Genomic DNA, 23,121 nt, shown 5'->3' with positions numbered 1-23,121 from the left:
AGATGAAACTTCATACAGAGGCTATTTGTATGCAGCATGATATGTGTAGAAATTTTCTAAACTCTAGCTCAAATGGTTAAGAAAATTCAAATTTCACGTCAGTATAGCCTTAAAACCAGTGGTTGCCATACTTTTTGATGCAGCAATCTACTTTTGAGCGAGATTTTTGTTGCGATTCTCCACCACTACTGTACAGGTTCATGACCCATTCGAAAAATACAAATCTCTGTAAAATTGCAAATAATTATAATATTACTCAAAAGCAATGGATACTATCCAAAGAATGATTTTAAACAACGGTTTTTTGAGCATTTTCAGGAAGAAACTTACAATTAGCCTACTACAGTCACAGATGGATACTGAATCCGTTTTTATACATTTACATTTAACTGGCTGTTAAAAAAATATGAAGAAAAATCTCATTGAATTATGTATCTACTGATGGAATGTTGAAACTCGACTTTCTTTTTCTTTTTTTTCCCATAGAGCATAGACTAGTTTAGGGTCAAAAGAATACTTTGATCTTGCAAAATACGAGGGCTATTCATAAAGTAACTTCCGTTTTCATATAGCATGCATAACAACAGAGACAGTGGCGCCACTCTTGCAGTGGAGTGTACCTTGAAGCAGTATGGTTCGAGCAGTGGTAGAGTCAAGGTTGTGTCTTTGTTCCTCTCTGAGCCACGTGCTGTCAAAATGTGTGCTGCAATTGCAAGTCCCGCCAGGTGTGAGGTACATTCTGTAATAAGATTTCTTGTGACCAAAAACTGTAAAGCTAGTGAACTCCATCGCCAACTTCGTGAAGTTCATGGGCCAGACGTAACGAGTGAAGGTGGTGTAAGACAATGATGCCATAATTATGTTCAAAAATGGGCGAACAAATGTCCATGATGAAGAGAGAAGTGGTCGACCGAGTATCGTGAATGCAGATCTGATTCGTTTGCTTGACGAAAGAGTTAGAGCAAACCGCAGGTTCACCATGTCGGAGCTTAGTGAGGATTTTCCACAGATTAGTCATACTCTTCTGTACAAAGCGATTACCGAAGATTTGGGCTACCAGAAACTTTCTGCCAGATGGGTGCCTAAACTCCTTTCTAAGGAACTGAAGGCTCAGCTGATGGGAGCAGCACTGTTCTTTCTTAAGCGTTAGGAATGAGAAGATGCTTCTCTCGATCAGATTGTGACAGGAGATGAGACTTGGGTGCGGTATGTGAATGCAGAAACAAACCTTCAATTAATGCAATGGAGCCATACTCAGTCCCCGAGAAAACCCACAAAGTGTCGTCAAACACTTTCCATGAGGAAACTCAGGGCAACTGTCTTCTGGGACAGAAAAGGAATTTTGCTAGTGGAGTTCTTGGAGAGGAATGCCACAATTAATGCTGAGCATTACTGTAACACGCTAACAAACTTGAAAAGGGCCATTCAAAACAAACGTCATGGCATGTTGAGCTCTGGTGTGATTTTCCTGCATGACAATGCCCGGCTGCATACTGCGCATCATACTGCGACCAAACTGCAAGTATTGGTTCATCCTCCCTATAGCCCAGATTTAGTGCCTAGCGATTACCATCTCTTCATATACATGAAGATGTGGCTCGGCTCAAAGCGCTTTGACAATGACAAAGAGTTGAAAACCAGCGTCGTAGGTTGGCTTCAGTCATAGGCGGCCGAATTCTACGATTACGGAATTTCAAAGCTCATCAAACGCTACGACAAGTGTCTCAATGTGACTGGAAACTATGTGGAAAAATAAACTAGAGTGTATACATTCAAAGGTATTGTAACCCAATTCTGTAACGTCATTCACAGGTTTGTAAAAAATAAGCAGAAGTTACTTTATGAATAGCCTTTGTATGTTCTTAAATGTTTCATAACATTTGCAACCTTGTATTTATAGAAAATAAGCCTGTCATCAGTACAGACTGAGAAATCTCCTTTAACTTGAAAATGGTATCACTGGGTCTGTATCGAGTACTTTTTTTTTTTAGTGTGTTATTTTACGACGCTTTATCAACATCTTAGGTTATTTAGCGTCTGAATGAGATGAAGGTGATAATGCCGGTGAAGTGAGTCCGGGGTCCAACACCGAAAGTTACCCAGCATTTGCTCATATTGGGTTGAGGGAAAACCCCGGAAAAAACCTCAACCAGGTAACTTGCCCCGACCAGGAATCGAACCCGGGCCACCTGGTTTTGCAGCTAGACGCGCTAACCGTTACTCCACAGGTGTGGACGTGTATAGAATACAGAGTTCAGATTTGAGAAGTTGCTTTCTAAAAACAGGGACATGTAATGCATTAATTATTTTTTACTTAACTCCTGAAATATATGTAACTTATATTTTTTATTTATATGTTCAAAATTGTTCATGTTCTGTTTCTAAATACAAAATAAATGCACTATGTTAATAAGGCATTTTTTTTGCTTCATTTTGTAAATCATCTCGCGACCCTCCTTAGCTCTTTATATGACCCCACATGTGGTCATGACGGACTCTTTGGGAACCACTGCCTAGAACATTTAACAACTGGTTCTATGAACTGTGACAAATTCGGCAAGCAGTTTGGGCAAAATGGTGTGAACAAGCTGAATGACACCTCTGATTTGATAACATTATAGATTTTTTCATATGAGGTTTGTATATGTTTGTGTATATTGTGTGTTCCCACAAACATAACAGAGGTTGTCTAGGGTGATAGTGACATTGACTTCGACTACCTAACATGTTGAGCAGAAAGCATTTATACTTTTATTAACATGAACAAAAAAGATGCCACTGCAGTAAAACCCTGTTTTAACATTCCTGCTTTTAAGGAATAATGTGTTAAATTCCAGCCAAATTACCGTAAAAATAATGTAATTAATTCCCGCTTTCAAGGAAAATCCTGCGTTTAAAGAATATTTTTGAAATGAATTTTGTGATAATGAAGCCTGAAATATCGAATAGACTTCCAGTATTCAATAGTACCAGCATATTATTTTGATAGTGCATATTAATCGATAGTAATGCACAACCATTGGTGGTATTAATATTTAGAGTTCTTTATGGTCTTGCTTTATGTTGCTTTCACAGTGTGGTTGCTTTGCTTGCTTTATTCTCGCGAGTTTTATGGATACTTTTTTCAAGTGTTTTTTGTTAGTTGATACATTGTTATAATGGCGACTAAATGGAAGAAATTAACTATCAGATGAAAAGTGAAAATAATAAGGGATGTCGAGGTTAATCCTCAAATAACACTTACATATGTCAACTTTTGGTTTGGGGAATAATGAAGAAGAAAAAAATTTTTTCATTGCCGAGTTGAATTGTGGTTTGAATTCAACGAAATGGAAAAACATTAATGTCTCATCATTTGAAGAGTTAGAAAATATAATGAAATGTATTGTAAATAATAATTGTAGGCCTAATTAAATAATTAGGTATAATGTTTGGTGTGTAATAACACACATTAGTATTAATTATTTTAGTCTTTCCCATTTTATGTAAACCCTCTTTTAAGGAAAACTTCTTTAAGGGAGAGGGGAAGTAATCCCTCAGAAATTCGTTAAGAATGATAGGGTTTTACTGTATCTTGTACTAGGACACTACACCACTGAATTAACTCATCAAACAGAAAGGAAGTTTCTCACTCAGAAGCATTTTTAACTAATAAAATGTATTGTGGTAGATTTTTCTGTTATAAAAATACTCCTTTCAGTACGAAACAATTTAGATCTCTGCATTGGTGCTTCCATCACAGGTAGGCCTAGAAGCCACAGCAGAACCCCGTTAAACCATGAGTGTGGGAGGACCAAGGCTTTTTAACTTTACCCAGGTTGCATCAGTATGTATTGACCAGTCAGAACACAGTCCCCATGTGTCATAAGAAGATTCCTGGCACATGGCGACTATCATTTGATAATATTATGTTGTGCCGAGAAATGTTGAAATAAATTGAAAATAATGCAAAATATCACCCGTGAAACGTTAAAATATATATATATATATATATATATATATATATATAGAAAATACTTACATATTATGAATTTGTGTTGTTCACTGTTTATGTTTCGATTGATAGTGGTAATAGCCAACATCTGTATCTGCAGGATGTTTTCGTGTTTTCCCAATTTTATTCTTGTTATACCTCATTTAATTCACGAGTCAGAGTTTTAAGGTGGTTTCACCATGATGGAATGGCATAACCATGTTCTGCCTATATTGCGTGTGAGCGTGTGCAATTCTATTATGAAGCTGCGGAAATTTATTTTTTACTTTAAAGACAACATAACCTACAGGCATAACACAAATACAATGTATGTAGTGATCTGCTCGTATGATAGTTCAGGAAACCCTAAAATTAAATTTAAAGTAGTGCAAATTGTAATGTATGATGTGATATTTATGCGTAGTTATAAAATACTTACGAGTGCATACGTATGTTTGCTCTGTCTAGTTTTCACTGTGGTTTCTAAAATATCCGTAGGAATATCTTTGATGCAGGCCTATAGGAATATATTCAGCTGTCCTTTTTATTATATTTTTGCCAACCTGAAATTCAGTGATATCATGAAATTCAAGAAAGTGATCTTCAATTTATAATGTTGTAATGTAATATGAACATTAATTTTTCAAACTGTTTCTTCTACTATGTCGTACAAAATAGTACTTAAAAATAATACATTAAAATGGCATACGAGTGAATTACTTACTTGTTAATTAATTATTTTCTTGTATTTTTTTATTCATCTGTCTCGTTTCTGTATTATCCGGCACTCCTAATCTCTTCCTCTTGTGTGCTTCAGTTTTGGAATTCAGATACTTTATCCTCACGAAAAAGATAGTTTTCACAACTGCTTCAAGTACCTCTAAAGGGATATGTTGTAGGCCTATACTTGAAGCTACGAAATCTGTGGTCCTTTTTAAAACATTTTTCCCCCGTTGAACATTGTCTTTATGAAATAATGTGAATGAGGACACAATATTTTTTAATTCTTGTAGCCAGGTTTCAGAAGGTGACGTAAGGCCTCCGTATGAAAGATGTCTAATCCAGGATGGAACTGTGTAATTATGTTCTGTATGAATTTTGTGCGTGAAGTTTCCCAGATACGGATATTTATCTTTAAACTTCTTGACAATGCAACCTGCAATATATTCTAAACCATCCTCTTCACAACAATACAATATCAGCATGGGAAATTTGTTCATTTTCAAGATCTTTAATGTGTAGTTCAGCAGGCAGACAGCTTGATTCAGGTATGGTTATTTGAGCTTTGTTTAGAGCTTTCGCTACTATAAATTCATCCAGGTCAGCATCAGTTGTATTTGTTTGCCTCTGAATAACTCCAGGGTTCTTACCTAAGATAATCATTCTTATTCTGTATATACAGTCCAATGGAGAAGGATGATCATGTAGTCCACCTCGAGTCCGGATTTGAGAAAAGAAATTTTCTACCAGATCTTGGTTTAGTCTGTGTGTTAAAATGTATTTGATGTTGTGCTTTTCAATCATATCTTGAAACAAGAGGCGAAGGGATTTAATGCAAACAATTACAGCTTTCTGAAAGGCCTGTAAACTATTTTTTCCAGTGCAGAGTGAGGTGGTCATGACTGTTTCCATTTTATTTAAAATTATATTTTGCTGCTCTAGATATGTTCCATAGGGCATTTTAGTTGGAACTGAATGGTTAGGGGTATAAGAATTAAATATGTCATACTATTCATTTACCAGTTCTATGAAGGCTCCTGTTACTTCAGCTAACTTTTTGTCAGGTCCAGGTTTGTAATGTTTCAAAGCAGTGGCTGTAGTGTGAGAGAGTAACTGTGCAGCTAACAAAACATTTTGCTTTTAGTTTTTTCACATTTCACATGGCTGGCACTTAATTTGTGGCATGAAGTTATTTCTGTGGCAGTACTTTTGATCAATTCTTCCACAGGAACACTACTGATTTGTTCTCCATTTTCCAAAGTAAATCCGTTGTCTAGGAACCAGTTACGAATCAACTTTAAAAGATGGGGGGGGCATCAGCAAAAATGTAGATGGGTTCCTGTGAGACGGGATGCCTGTAGATTGTATTCTGAATTGATATTGACCGCTCCCTCCAGAGACCCATGTTCCCTCCACCACAGTCACTAACACAGGCAACTACTTTATAGCCAATATTATTTAATTTAATGATACTATCATCCAGTATGACCTGAGTGATTTTGCAATCAAAGCCAATATATATTGCCTGCTTCCATTTCGCAAAAAGTCCTCTAGCCATTACAATCTGGAGATAAGAATGAGGTCCCACAACTTCATCCTCTTTCTGGTAATATTCGAGAGTACTGGCAATTTTCATTTCGTCATAGGATAGAACTGTTGTTTTTTCAAAATTATTCATATTCTGTCCTGCAACATCCATTATTTGTATGACATCAGGCAAAACACCTTGTCGCAGTGACAGATTTGAAGCCCACCTTTGAGGCGATGAAATTCCAGGTAAGGGAATATTAATTTTTTTCTCTAAGGTATATGTAAAACCTTTTACTAAGGTATCTAATAGTGAAAGCATTAGAAATGTCATCAGGTGACCATTTCACATGTTTTTTTTTTATGTCTATTTGATTTTTACTAAAAAACCCTGAAAGTACTTCCTGAATTTTGTGATTTAATGCAAGAACTTTCTTCTCATCCATTTCAGCAGATATTTTTTTAATTTTTTTTTTCCAATTGGCTAATCTGTTTTTTATATCCTTCAACTTCATATCTACTTGGTAAACATTGCTCTTTGAGTTTCTTATTTTCCTCTAGAACTGTGTTATAATTTTTAAGTAGAATTTCATACCTCGCTTCTTCATTCTGTGGCTCAGGTTCACCCACTTCATTAATTTCAGCATCCTCTTCTAACATATTGGGAACAATAGTTTTTAGATTTCTCTTCTTCATTCTTATATTCCGAGGTGATATTGTCTTCTGAGACTGTTCTGGTGTTAAATTTAATGTTGGAACAGCTGAAAGTAACACAGAATTAATAATTATAATTAATAATAATAATAATAATAATAATGCCTATCATAATAAGAGTATAAAAAATCAGTCATGTGATAATTTATAGGCAGAGCTTGACAAACGGGACTTTATAATAAACAGGAATATTAAAAATTCATAAGTAGTAAAGGGAGAACGCAAGTTATAGATGATAACTTTCTTCACAACAGACATAATACTTGATATATTCTTTTAATTTCTTTACACAAATTTTAAATGTAATTAAATTATTAGCCTTACCAGTTGGTTTTAAAGTTCTTGGTCTTTTTACTTGAATACCAAGTAATGAAGCCCTGAAATCCAATTCAAAATCTTCCTCTTTAAAATGTAGTGAGCATATTCTGCTGGTATCAGGGTTAAATTTATCTTGCCTTTTGCACCCTATTATCCATTGTTTTCTGATGTCTTCTCTTTTAGGTATAAAAAAAAAAAACATTTTCACATTTGCTTTTGTCGTAAAAGCTTTTGCAGATAGCAACAGCACATCTTTGGCCTGGCATGGCTGAAAATGGACTGGGACATTAGGAGGGAACAATACTATATATCATTATCGGTATTATTGTTATACATATTATTTTATTAAATACATGGTGTACAAAATTATTGAAATTTAAAAATAATTAATTTACTAATTTTTCCATAACATAACAGCGATAAAATAATAATGGTATTAGATTGAAATACTATAAATTAAAATCGTGCGGGAACGTAAGTTTAATTTTCCAAACAAACTGTAATTCATTTAACATTAGTTTAAGTCATTTATAACGCAGGACTTCAAGCAATTATTCAATATTTATAAGGTGAAAACATTTATGCTATTAAGCAATTCGAAAAGATCACTCAGAACACATTTAAATGCCGCTATACGCGGGAAACGTGTGACGTCACTGATGATCCCCGCTCCCCTCAATAACCCTTGTCTCCAAGCTCCATTTTGAGGCAACCTGTAGAGAGTTAAAAAGCCTTGTGGGAGGACATGTTTTACACCTGAATTGTAACCTATCTGAAGTAACTTTATAATGAAACTTGCATTTGTAAGTGAATGTGAGTTAGCTGCAATACTGTACATTAACACTAAAATACTTTGAATTAACTGCATTTACAATTTTATTAAAATCATTACAGTATAGTACTTATATATTTTTATATTTTCTTTATGAAAAGTTGCTCAGTTTAGTTTGACGAATCTGTCCTGAATGTTTCCTTAAACCATGTTACTCAATGGCAGCAAAATGTATGAGATGAATCTGTTTGTAAGTTGGCTGACATTTCATCACTTATTTTCTCTATGACTTCGTTATGGAATTCAGTACACATAAGCCTACAACTGAAATTAACATACTGTTGGTTATTATTAGATGTTTCAGATTTTAGCTGTAATTTCTAAATATAAAAAATTGCTAAGGAAACACTTCATTGTCTACATTTGTGGCTTTAAGACTCAGGCTAAACTGTACAATATCACATAATGCGAAAAAGGAATGCATTTTGCTTGGCAATGCTTTTTATTATTTCAACTCATTTTAAAATATGCTTTCATATTAGTGTGTTTATATTTCTACTTTTTCGCGAGTGTTATGTGCTTGTACATTTGAAGTTTTATAAAAAAAAGATAATTATTGATTTGCTTTCCCATGCATTTGTTTATTTAGTTTTAGTCATGTTGAACATTGTCGAATCCAGTCACTGAATTATGCCTCACTTAATCAAAAATATGAATAAAGGGTCAAATATTTCTTAAAGTTTGAAATATCAACCTATTTTGTGCAAGAATTTTTAGTTTTGATGGAATTACAGGTGGTAAGAAGCCTAGTTATGTCTGTTATTTAATTTTCAAGTTCTGTAATTTTATTAATATCTTTTACCATAAAAGCTTGTCGACTTTCAAACCAATGAACAAAACATTAAAACTGCTGCTTATGTACAGTGCCTTCAACTTAAGATGAAACCCAGGCACCGGCAGGTGGGCAGTACTCTTAAGCGATAACACCCAGCTGTGTTGTGAGGTAATTGAACTGCTAAGTGGCCCAGCATGCATTCTTTATACCTGTATTTAGTGTTTATCTACCATGAAATTAATTTAATGATGATTAATTCCTTACCTTAAGACATAAGATGTTCAAAATGACTTCCACCAGCTTCAGTACAATTCCCACACTGACCAAGAAGGTGCTGAAATACGCGATTCAGTTCCCACCTTGAAATGCTGGAGATCGTGGCCCGAATATTTTCTTGAAGTTCCTCTAATGTATGAGGTTTGTTCACATACACTTTATGTTTTAACATACCCAAAGATAAAAGTAACATGGTGGTGAACACCATGATAAATTTAAACTTTAACAGCACAGTTCACCAAACATGTTAAGTGAAAACTAAAACTGACCAAACACGTTCACACCTTACAGAAGAGAAACTAACACTAATTGCTTGCTAGGTCACACAACACCACTGGGTTTTCCTGCTTGAAATACCGGCCTATCTCTCTGCCTGCCTGCGCTGCACAACACCGCTTGGTTTTCCCGCTATGGAGAATGGTCTTATCGCCCGCCTGCCTGTCATGACTAGGGTTGTGTCTTAAGTTAAAGGCACTGTATAAAATAGAGCCATATTTCAGACAGGGGATCATTAAAAAAATTAACGACATTGTCCCAGTTAGAATTCAAAGTATGATTTCAAGGCAACAAAGAAAGCTTCTAGTTTTGCTTTAAGAAAGAAATTTTGAATAGCTTACTTCCACAAAGTCACAGAATTCATGCATCAGTTTCATGGACAGTACAATAAAATATGAATATACTCTTATTTTCTGCATCATACTTTCCATTGGTAGACAGTACATAGCAGTTTCTATATAACTTTAAACTTACATGCAGAACCAATGTCCACAGCTCATTTCCTTAAGGAATGCTGAACAATATTGTGAACGTTATTTTTGCCTTTTCTTGCTAAACTTCTGATTGGTATTGTCAGGACACAAACTTGTAACTTTACATTTCAATTTTGTGATTATTTGCAGTGTGAATAAATACATCATTAAATGTCTGAAGGATGTAAGAGTACACAGATCAGATGATTCATCACACTTACCTTGGAAATCAGGAACTGTAACTTCAACTCCTCTGATAGCAAGAAAGTAGCTCACCAACAGTGTAATCAATTTTGTGAGTTTATAATTTGAAGAATCAATATCAATCATTTACCTGATCGAAGTATGTCTGTAGCTGTGAAACTGCATTGGGGCTAATCATATTATTGCTTCAAATTTTGTTCTTGCATGTGAAAACTGTGGTTCAAAGCATTATTTTGGTTAATTCCATGTGTGACTCACACTGCCTTTGATTCCACTCCTAAATTTCTAACAGCACATAACATTAAGAAAAATACAAGAACTTCTGTAAATTGCTCCAAGAGTACATCTGTTGAATGCAGTTTTTTTATTAGGCCTATATGATGATTCCAATAGGATTTTTTATTTAGACTATTACACTTTTACTACGTCACACTACTTTTGACCAATAAAACTGTACGAAAGGATGTCTTTCAACCAATCATGGCTGCTTATTGCACAATTTTATCGCGTCCCTAGCATTTGTTTAATTTTTTCGCGTTCCTATCATTTGTTTAGTTTTATCACTACCCTAGCATTTTTTAATTTTTATCACTACCCTAGCATTTGTTTCTTTGTCAACATTTCAAACTGCACTGGTCTGGACGTCAAAAAACAGAAAATTACAAACCACTCCAGTCGATGCACAGCAATTTCAAATATGACTCGCATTGGCATTCAAGAACAAGAATTAATAAAGATCACTGGTCATATATGAAGAGCACCATTCGGAAATCCTGAATAAGTTGAAGGATACACCATGTACATCAATGAGTTCACTTCTTTTACGCACACGTCCAATATAACATCAAATGAACCACCAACCACTAAAACAGTCAAATTTGAAAATTGTACTTCCTATAATTGTTTCTTTTAAAATTATTCATGTTTATTTTTTATTTCATCATCGTTAATTAAAACGTTTCTTGTTTATTTCATCATCCCTAATTAAAACTTTTCTAACACTTGTTTATATTATTTAGGTTATGTTTGTTATAGCTTCTGCTATATGATATTATGGATACTCACTTATCAGAGATTGTTTACTACTAAGCTTTATTGAAAATCATCTGTCAAGTGACGTTGATTACTGGGATCCGGATGATTGAAGTGGAATGCAAATGTTTTAATAAAAATGAAACTGAATCAACAAAGCATTCTTGACCAGTAACCGTCCACAGAGTTCAATAAGATTCCATAGTTGGCACAACTGATAACAAGAAAACATAATCATAAAACACTACTGCCATCTAGCGTAATGTTGAGATGGTACAATCAGCGAACAGGGATTATAAAGAATGGACACTTCGTATCGGTACCTTTGATGTAGCCGGACTGATTTCAATGACCTTCAAGCCAACTAGAGCGTGAGATTCTGCTTTCTCCCTAGAGTTGGCGCTGACATCACACCAGCTAGCAGTCTACACAGCAGAAATATAACACATACAATTAATACATATAGGTACATTATGTACTCGAATAAAATAAATTGGTTCCATAAAATAATAAATCCGTCATTAACTGTAATGTCTAGACTGTAGAGTTTCTTTATAATGAGAGTTGAGACGTTGACTCCAATAACAATTAAAATATGTAATGATTTGATAGCACTGAAAATGGAAAAACAAAACTCTTATGAGAAGTAAAACCATATACCTATATTATATCATATACAAATATTAAACGAATTTGATACTTAATTTTATAATGTATTATATTATTTTATAATATAACTTATTATACCTATATTATATCATATACAAATATTAAACGAATTTGATACTTAATTTTATAATGTATTATATTATTTTATAATATAATTTATTATATCTGAAATATAAAAAATTATTATTACAACTAGTTTGTCACTGAGAAATAAGGAAAAGCTGTTAACTTGAATTTATTTGAAGCAAAGCGTTACTGGATTATGCAATAAGGTAGGCGATGTTTGAATCCTGTGTCTCAACTCTATTTTCAATTATTATCTTAGCCTATGCTCGATTACACTAACCTCTAGCGCTTGAAAGTAGAACTAAACGCTGGCGCACAGAGAAACAAAACACAGGCAAATTCGCTCAGTGTCCATTCTTTATAATCCCTATTCGCTGGTACAATAATACATTTGAAGACAGTTGTATTTTCGTAAGCCAATTAATATTTTATTGTATTGGAGTACTTTGTTACTTCTAATCTTTATATACTTTCTTCTAATCGTGTAATAGTCAATTAAATCCCACTCGAGTTTTGATTTTCTCTAGATAAATCAAATACTGTTGAGAATATTTCATTTGGTAATCTATTAGTAAAGGTAATATTTCCTCCAGTGTATAATTATGACAAAAAAATATGGTTGCACATGCATGAGTATTAAAAACAAACAACAATCAAAGTAAGGTTATGTGTTTAATATCACGTGACTTACACTACACTACTTAACAGCATAGGCTACTATTCACTTCAGTGTAAATACAATAGGTATTATGAACTTTTATACAGAGTTCCTCTTTGATCAACCCATAAGAAATTTTTGAAAGTTTACATCAGAAAAAATTATCACATGCGTCTGTCAAACTGTGGTTCCGGAAGTTTGTGTACTTCATTGCTTATTTCCACTCAATTTCTTCTTGTAAAGACCACACGAATTTTGACAACATCTCTATCCGAGTGAAGAAATTTGATTAATGGTGGGAGGTGGTACAATAGCAACAATTTGTCCAGCAAAATGCTTTATTTTCTTTCCAGCATATGACACTAATACCCAATCCCCAGCCTTCAGATTATTCTCCACATTTTGATTTCATGTTCATCTGGTGTTGAGAATTGAACATGATCCAAGGTATTGCCGGTCATGAGATCTACTATTTTTGATTCAGAAGTAAATGGAGTGGGATATATCTGGCTCTACATTTTTAAAACTACTCATTCTCCTGGTTTTTGATACAGTTTGTTCCTAATCTCTCTTCCATTATGTGCCCATAGTTTAACTTTGCCTTTCCAGATTCTACATCATCTTTAGGTACTTACTGTAGGCTACATAAATTATGAGAAACAGTCAAATGAAAACTTGTCACTATGCGTATATCTCACAGTGGGCAAATTGGTACCACTTGAATTTGATTGCTGAACTGACATTTGGTGGTGACTCGTGAAAGCACAGTTATAACCTCTGCTTACACACTAGTCGTTCATTTATTGAGCTGGAAGTGAGGTTAGAGATACGTTTGTTTGTCCAACATCATTAATGGAGGCAGGTAAAGAAGAACAGCAAGATGTAGTGTGATTTTTGACTGCTGAAGGAGTAGGAAGACGAGAAATCCATCATTGCATGTCTGCTATTACGGCGAACACAGCATGTCATGATCACGTGTACTGGAATGGCACAAGAAATTCTGAGAGGGACACATGTCACTGCAAGACAATGCTCACCCAGGACAGGCTCATCGTGCCATCACTCCTGCTGTTATTGGTGAGGTCTTATACAGTAGCGTGCAAATTAATCTGAACAATGTAATTACTTATGCAGAAACACTCAAACAGGATAAAAAAAGGATCTAAGACATACCTCAGTAATCTATGTGGCCTCCCTTGTTCCTAATAACAGCTCTGAGACGATTTGGCATGAATTCCAGTAATTTCCCACAAATATTCTTCGTTTCTTCATTGCGAAACCATACACCAATGAGGGCAGAAATCATCTTCTCCTTTGTAGAACAACCCATTTTTTGCATTCTTCTTTTGCAAATTGACCACAAGTTCTCAATGGGGTTGATGTCGGGTGAGTTGCCTGGCCAGGGGAGTACCTGAATATTCTTCTTGTTGAAGAATTCTGTAGTTTTTCGAGACATATGGCATGGTGCCAGATCTTGTTGGAACACACCTCTGCCGTCCGGAAATGATTTTTGCAGCTGGGGTACAATTCTGGTTTCCAATAAGTGAATATATTTGTCAGAATTCATCATTCCCTTGAAAGGTATTAATGCTCCAGGCCCTTCACGTGTAAAACAACCCCAAAACATTACTTTAGGGGGGTATTTGTTGGAGATGAGCTGCTGTTACTTTTTCGGATCCTTTCCGTACGTAAGAAACACAGTGGCCGTGGACCTCGAAATGAGACTCATCGGAAAAAAGTATATTCGTCCAGTCATTCACTGTCCAGTGTTGATGTAATTTTGCCCACATTAAGAGTTTTTTTGCACATAACAGGGGTTAGCAGTTGCTTCTTAATAGGCTTACGAGCCCTTCGTCCAGCTTCCAAAAGCCTACGCCACACTGTTGTGACGTGAATATTCGCCCCAGTGGTAGCCATTAACTTGCAGGTTAAGTCGACAGCAGTTAGTCTAGGATTTAATTTACTTTTCCTGACAAACGATCATCTGCAGGTGAAGTCTTCCTTTCCGGCCACAGTTTCCTTTTTTCTGGGGTGTGATGGATCCAGTCTCCCTGTATCGTTTTATGATCGAATTAACAGTAGCCAAACCGATGTGACATTCTGCAGCAATTTGCCTCTGTGTCATAGAAGAATGCTCTGCCAATGTTATAATTTTAGACCATTTTCGTGGAGTTGTATCCATTTGTGAAGATGACAGAATGTACACAGGATTGCAGTATTAAGTCTTCAACACAACTGAAATGCTTATACAGTAAGTACAAAACGACAGGCAAAATGTCACATATTATAAAAAAAATAATGACAGACCTTCAACAATGGAATTACACGTACTACAGATGTCAATTAAAGCGGTATGAGCAGCTGTGAGGCCAACAATGACAGAAAATGTAAAAATATGTCGTGTTCGGATTAATTTGCATGCTACTGTACGAGGAAATCGACAGATCATTCTGGAAGAACTTCATTGTTTGGTGGGAATAAGTTGTGGTTCCGTACATGTTATTGCGACGAAGCACCTGCATTACCAAAAAATATGAACGCAATGGGTTTTACATCAGTTGATGGAGGAACAAAAAAACAAACAGAATGGCTGCTTCACTCAGTCACTTGCAACGATACCACGAGGAAGAGTATGCATTTTTGTCCTGTATTGTCACTGGGGACAAATCGTGGTATCACCTTTTTGAACCGGAGAGCAAATGGCAGAGCCAGCAATGGAAACACATGGATTCTCCCCCACTGAAAAAATCCTAAGCAATACACACAAGTTCCGATAAAATTATGTTGACATTCTTCTTCGATTCTAGGAGTCTTGTGCTTGTTGAATTTCTCGAGCATGGGGCCACAATCAATACACAGCATTATGTAGAAACTTCACAGAAACTGAGATGCACCATTAAATCAAAATGCTCTGGAATGCTATAGAATGGTGTTATCCTTCTTGATGATAATGCCCTTCCACATACTCCCAACTCCATGAGGAATACGATTCAAAGATTTGGTTGGGAAACACTTCAACATCACCCCCTGCAGCCTAGATTTCTCCCCATGCGATTTTCACATTTTTGGAGAGTTGAAGAAGACATTCGTGGACTTTGTTTTGCATCGGACGAAGACATGTGTGACTGGGTAAGGAACTGGTTTGATAGACAGCCCACAAGCTTTTCAAGAATGGGATTGATTGTCTTGTCTCGCAGTGGGATAAATATATAAACAGTTTTGGAGATTGTTTTTGAGGTAATAAATGTTCTATTATAATTTTTGGCATCTGACCCATCTTCATTTGACTGCCTCTCATATTTTGATATTGGGACAGATTTCCTTTGCACATGCTGCAAATTCCGCAGCTGAATGTGGAGGTGCCTAATGTCATCTCTCTACCCCTGTGCTCCTATACCATTAGTTGTGCCTTTTCCATGTTCTATAGCTGAGAAATGTCACTTTATATGTTTCTGATCTCATTGCAGTCAAACTCAACGAATATTTCTGTTTGAAATACTGGGCACTTCCATCTGACTGGAAAATGATGGATGACATGACAAATGTTGAAAATTCTTTCTTAATGCAGTCAATGATAGTATCATTGAAAACAGCTACAGCATATTTGTCATGATGGCCAGAATCTGAAAATACGATGGTTGGTTTAGAGTTGGAAGATCCATCACATTGAATATATGCCACAGCTATATACAATATAGATGAATTTGAAGACAATGAATGTTCAATTGTTTAATTTCTTGAACGAAAAAGCTTACAAAATTGGCTGTGTTAATTTATTTCATATAAAAAACAAGCCTATATATATTTATGATACTAAGTAGGTAGCTATCATACTAGGCCTATGTATAAATAAAATGGTGTGTATATAAATATATATTTGTACATTTACTACATATCTGATATCGATTTAAAGTATGATTTTTTAGAAATATAATAACATTAATTAAATTACCATAGGTATCATTTAGCAATTCTGAAAGAGAGGCCTATTTTAACTTACATCAGTTGTCATTGGTGATATAAATCTTCAACTGACCACATTCTATTGTAGCATTTTAACACATGTCATTTTGTGTTAGTATTTTGAAGAATTTAAGTTAAATAATTGACATAAAACATCAAAATGAGATCAGTCCCTGGGTCATTGGCCCAACTTCTCTAGTTACCATTAATAGACTGCAGTCCTCTATTACAAAAATGAGCTACCTGATAAACTATACACTCAGTGTTATGTGGTTATATCTGATGTCTCGAAACATACATCTGAGGCAAAAATTTTTAACTAAGCAATACTTGATTTTTACAGTAGTAGAACAATTAAGAAAGTTACCGTATTGTAGGCTGACCAGATTTTTTATGGTCTAACAGGGGACATGGGCAATCTAGTCACTCTCCGTTGAAATGTTGCAGAAAATATATGTGACAGTAGATACAATGACAGAACTTTGCACACTAAATTTGTAGAGTATCTTAACTTTTTTAATTAAATGCATAAACATACGTAACTCCTATACATAATTATAGCCACTAAGAATTCAGTTTCAGTACTGATGCATGCATGGAAGTCTTTCACATAATATTGTACACACTGAACTCTAACACACAATATTTTACAAGTACTTGTCTGAAGAATGTATCTTTTTAAGAATCTGTTCATTCCCATACAGCTTCACACTAAGTTCTTCACATGAGAAATGGAAGTTTGTTTTCACTTGTAACAAAGCTTTAACTGTTTCAACTTTCAATCTTGACTTTTCATCAGTCCATATTGAGTTCATTGTGGAGAAAAACCTTTAAACTGATGAATTACTGCTGAAAGACATGGCACTATTTTGAGAAGATTTTCAAATGGAATGGAATTTTTTTGAAATGTTGAAGAACATCACCTGTCGGTTTGTCACAAAATTCCTCATTTTTTAACTACTTAAAAATGGACACTGTGGCAGTTCTAACACTTCCACATAACGCGAATGCTAAGATGACCGAAGACATAGATGCTATGTTCTTCTCAAAGAGTGCAGAATATCTCATACTGTGCTTGCTGGTTCTTCTGTCTCATACTGAGAAACATTCAGAAATGTTCAGGAATCACAGCTGTTCTATCACAATACTTAAATAGGCCTATTTATGTGTAAAATGTTACTGAAACAAAATCGAAGCTTCTGGGGACAAAATTAATTTCTGAGGACAAAAATGGGACATTTGCTCCCTGGGGACAGCAACTCAATACCAGGACTGTCCCCAGAAATCGGGAATGTCTGGTCAGCTTACCATATTGCCTGAAAGATTGGCACAGTTGCACATTTTAAGAATGAGTATATGATCGCAACCATATCCAACGATAACTACTGGATGCCATCCATATGATTAATGGAACTTCTTTTAATCTTCTAATGGCAAAGGAGCACATGATGGCATTGGAGCAACACTCGAGAGATGTCTGGCAATAAGAAGTGTTGTGAAAAACCAAAAATGTTTTTTTTTTTAATTTCCTAAAAGAATTTAATATCAATGTGAAATGTACTTAAAAATGACATTCATCTGATTGGACAGACAAGATTATATCAATCAGTGGAATACAACATGCTCATTGGATTCGCAAATGGGGAATCTTGTTGTATCTCTAGAAACAGAGATCATTCACCACAACATGGTCGTCGGTATATGTTTCGCAAAAAGTACAGGAAGCTAGCTGTAAGGTAGCCGAACTTACCGTAAAGGCCAAAAAACACGGACAATAGCTGAAAAGTTGTCAAAGAAATGGTGAAAATAATCCTAGGTTCAGAAACTGCTAGTGAAATTAAAAAAATTCCTCTCTCTGCTGACACAATCAGCTGTGAGTTAGTGACATATCCTGTGACATCGAAGACATTATGAAGGAGAAAATAAAGAGCAGCCAGAAGTTCTCACTTCAGATCGACAAGTCCACTGATATTAGCTGTCATGCACAATTTCTTTCCTACATTTGGTACATTGATGGGGATGTAATTGCAAATAATTTATTTTATTTATTTATTTTTTTTTGCAAAGAACTGCCCAAGCGAGCAACCAGTGAAGAAATACTTCATACAACTAATGAATATGTGGTCCGTAATGAATTAACGTGGGAGGATTTCGTTAGTTTTGTACAGACGGAGCCGCTTCTATGACAGGCTGAGTGAAAGGATTTGTGGCTAAAGTACGTGAAGTAAATCCTAACACACGGAGCAACCATTGTCTCATTCACCGTGAAGCCATTGTTGCTAAGTCTTTACCATTTCTTCTGAAAATTGTGATAGACAAAGTAGTAAGAGTCGTGAACTTCATCAAATTGCGGGCTCTAAATATGCGTCTTTTTTCTTTTTGTGTCAAGAAATGGAATCAGAGCACACTACACTCCTGCTACATACAGATGTAAGATAGTTATTGCGAGGTACAGTGTTAGTGCAAATGTTTGAACTTAAAGAGAAGGTACTTGCATTTTTGACTATTGAGGGGCATGAGTACACAGATTTATTTGCAGATGATGAATGGGCACCTAAGTCGGCATATCTTTCCGATATTTTCGTACATTCGAACAAGTTTGACAGAAAAATGCAAGGTAAGAACGAAAATATCCTGACTAGTATGGGTAAGATTCAAGGATTTGTGAATAAGCTGAATTTGTGGGCACAGATTATTGAAAATGGGTTGTTTGAGATGTTCCCAACTGTACGGCCCCTTGCTGGTGGTAATAAAGTGTTGATGGACTTAATTAAAGAATATTTAGTAATCTTGGAGCAGAAGTTCAAGAATTATTTTGGAGAGTGTTCAAAATTTGGACTGGGTTCGTGATCCATTCATTGTGAATTCGGAACATCTTCTGAATAATATACTCGTACAAGAGGAACTTTCAGATTTAAAAGCAGACAGAACATTAAAATTAAAACTTCTCCAAGTGCCTTTGGAAACATTTTGGTTGTCAATAAGTAGTAAATACCCGGCTATCTCCAAGGTGGCAGTTAATATGTTATTGCCATTTTCAACAACATATATATGTGAACTGAGCTTCTCGATGCTAACTGAAATTAAAACATTAAAGAGGGAGGGACTCAAATCCACGATGATGAAATGAGGCTTGCACTGTTCACGATTCCGCCACGGCAGCCACTTGTGTGCAGCTAAGCAGGCTCAAGTATCACATTGAAGATATGAATAAGAGTTATTTACTTTAATATTACTAATAGAAATGCGTATTTTTTACAATGAATTAAAGTTCATAAATTGTTAATACTGGCAAGAGTTAATTTCTATTTTATAATAGTGATAATGACAACAATAATAATAATAATAATAATAATAATAATAATAATAATAATAATAATAAATTTGATTACTTTACATAATTTTATTAAGAGAGTCACATCATATATTTTTAAGTGGATTGACATTTCGGTGTGCTGTGTTGAGTCTTGGCCCATCTAGGGCGTGCTGTGAGTAGAAAAAGGTTGCAGAACACTGGACTAGATATGTATTACACTAATCAGACTTCAGATGCAAACAAACAATTGTTCTTCCTCTGACACATATCGTCAAATGAGATATACTGCCTGATAATAGATGTATTGCACATATCAGAAAGAATCTCAATCAGAGGTTGAAATATATATATATGTAGGTGACTTGGTGGTATGTTTCAACAAATAATCATTTAAATCTTACAATGTTGTAATTTTTTGTCTTTAACGATTACAATTAAATTTGAAATGTCTGTAACGAGAAGCCATAATAAATTGATTTTAAATAACAATAGCAACTATATTTAAATACTAATTGTATGAGCCGCTGAGATGAAGTGAAGAGACAGGCATTTTTCCTAGAATTTCGATGTCACTGCAAGCAGGTAGCATTCCAAAATACTGAGAAAGAATGCTATTTTGGGCTATTTAGGAAAATATTCCAGGAGGGGAGCACTGAATTCGTCTTAAAAGGGCCTTGAAGGTTTTGAAACACATAGTGCAGGTCATCTCAAATATTATTTTCATGACATTCAATGAATGCAAGAAATAATAACCGTGACAAGAACAAGGACCACAGTAAGTTCCATGAAAAAGTCAACAACAAGGACCATGACAAGGATCACACAAGGACCACAACATGAATCATGATAAGGATCACAATATCAAGACAGAGATCATGACAAGCAGCACAACAAGGACCATTTGCTTGTCATGGTCTATGTCATGAACTTTATCTTGAGCCTAGTTGTTGAGTTATAGTCCTTATCGTGATTTTTTTTTTTGCCATGGTCCTTGGCTTTGTCATGGTCTTTATCATGATGATTTTTGTTTTTGACATCCTTGTCATGGTCCTTGTTTTTGTTATGAACATTATCGTGGTCGTGGTCCTTACCTTGGCCCATTTCGTTATCCATAGTGTGATCCATATCATAGTGCTTGTCAAGGTCCATGTCATGATCTTGTTATGATCCTTAGAATGGTCCTACTTTTTGTTGTGTTTTTTTTTTTTTTTGTTATGAACCTTATCGTGGTTCTCATTGTGGTCCATGTTGTGACCTTTGTGGTGATCATTGTTGTTGTCTTTGCCATGATTCTTATCGTCATCCTTGCTGTCTTTATTATGGTGTTAATCATGGTCCATATTGTGGCCTTGGTGCTTGTTGTCCATGTTATGTTTCTTATTGTGATCCACATTATGTTACATGTTGTGATCCTTATGGTGGTTCTCGTCTTTGTCTGTGTCAATGGTCCTTATAATGGTTGTTGTTGTCGTCTTTGTCATAGTCCTTATTGGTGTCCAAGTCGTGGTGCTTATGGTTCTTGTGGCAGTTACTATGGTGGTCATTGTTTTTTCATGATCCATATCATGGTCATTATCATTTCCTTATTGAGATCCTTGTTTTCTTTGTCGTGATCTTTATCATAAGCCTTGTTATTGTAATGATCCATATCTTTCTTGTTGTCCATGTCATGCTTGCTTGTGTTATAAATTTTGACTAATAATCTCAGAAAAACATTTTCTTATGTCAGATGAGCCATTTAATCAGCAATTTTCTCAAAATGTGAGTGAAGAAATTTGTTTTCGTTCATTTTTTTTTTATGGAAAAATATAAGGCACTGTGGATATTACGGGCAAACTTAACAAAGAATCTCATTTGTGAGTTCACCCCTGACCTTTGCAGTGCTTCATACGAGGGTGGATCGGAAAGTAAAGCACAATAATAATAATAAAAAAAAACTTTTAATAGGTAAACAAGAATAAAAAATAAGCAAATGAACTCACATATTTTAGTTACTTTTCTACATAGGTGGCAAGTTTCTCAACACATTTCTCCCATCGTGATACCAGTTTCAGTATACCCTGTTCATAGAAGTTCATTCGCTTGGAGTATAGCCATCTGTGGACAGTTGATTACACTTCTGCATCAGTCACAAAGCAATGATCGGCAAGGAATTTCTTCATGGGACCAAACAAATGAAAGTCCGACAGTGCACGTCTGGACTGTATGGCGGATGTTGGAGCACCTCCCAACCAAATGTGTTGATTTTCTCACGAACAGAACCCGCAACATGGGGGTGAACATTGTCATGAAGAAGTTTGACATCGTCAGCATTAATGTTATGGCATTTGTCACGAAGGACACAATGCAAACTTTATCAACATTTGAATGTAGGCTGGAGCATTCACAGTGCTCCCGTGTTTAGCATAGTCCACCAACAAAACACCATGCATATCCCAGAACACTGTCACAAGTACTTTCTTAGCAGATTGCGTCACTTGGAATTTTTTCTTTACTGGGGAAGTAGCATGTTTCCACTCCATGGAGGCCTGCTTTATTTCGGGCATGTAGTGGTACACCCAGGACTCGTCACCAGTTTTCTTTCAGAAAGTTATGCCCTTCTGCAGCCTAATGCCTTAAGTAGTCCAAGCATGTCATCATTCGCATGTGGTTGTGTGTCAGGTTCTTAGGCACCCAGCGGGCATTAACTTTATGAAATTTCAATGTGTCATGCATGATATCATACATCTCACCGTATGAAATGCCTATGACATTCCACTGGGTTGCAACTGTTACCGGCCACCCGGAACGTGACGAATCACAAAGGTTCTCACAGCAGTCTGTGAAGAATGCACACCACCTGAAGATGTTGCTACAGTCCATACAGTGAATTTCACTTGGGTTATGTCCTTTACTTACAACTTACTTACAAATTGCTTTTAAGCAACCCGCAGGTTCATTGACGCCCTCACATAAGCCCTCCATCAGTCCCTATCCTGTGCAAGATTAATCCAGTGTCTATCATCATATCCCACCTCCCTCAAATTCATTTTAATTTTATCCTCCTATTTATGTCTCGGTCTCCCCAAAAGTCTTTTTCCCTCTGGTCTCCGAACTAACACTCTATATGCATTTCTGGATTTGCCCATATGTGCTACATGCTCTGCCCATCTCAAACATATGGATTTAATGTTCCTAATTATGTCAGGCGAAGAAAACAATGCGTGCAGTTCTATGTTGTGTAATTTTCTCCATTCTCCTGTAACTTCATTCCTCTTTACCCCAAATATTTTCCTCCCTTAATCTCTGTTCCTCTCTGAACGTGAGAGTCCAAGTTTCACAACCATACA

At 35.6% G+C, this 23,121-nt stretch overlaps 1 protein-coding gene across 11 annotated transcripts in view; it reads left to right on the top strand.

Moving 5' to 3' along the window:
- LOC138703319 (ubinuclein-1-like) overlaps window positions 1-23,121 on the top strand; it is a 720,147-nt gene that overhangs the window by 54,008 nt on the left and 643,018 nt on the right. The window contains exon 1 of one of the 11 annotated variants that reach the window (XM_069831104.1): window positions 10,040-10,179. The exons of the other annotated variants lie outside the window; for them this stretch is intronic. The gene's annotated coding sequence lies outside the window, so the exon portion shown is untranslated. Of the gene's footprint in view, window positions 1-10,039; window positions 10,180-23,121 lie in introns of those variants that run through there. 11 annotated transcript variants of the gene reach the window in all.

The sequence above is a fragment of the Periplaneta americana genome, chromosome 7, assembly GCF_040183065.1.
Source record: "Periplaneta americana isolate PAMFEO1 chromosome 7, P.americana_PAMFEO1_priV1, whole genome shotgun sequence".
In the NCBI taxonomy this organism is placed as follows: domain Eukaryota; kingdom Metazoa; phylum Arthropoda; class Insecta; order Blattodea; family Blattidae; genus Periplaneta; species Periplaneta americana.
The sequence above is the reverse complement of the archived record's forward strand: the minus strand, read 5'-3'. Positions and strand labels throughout refer to the sequence as shown.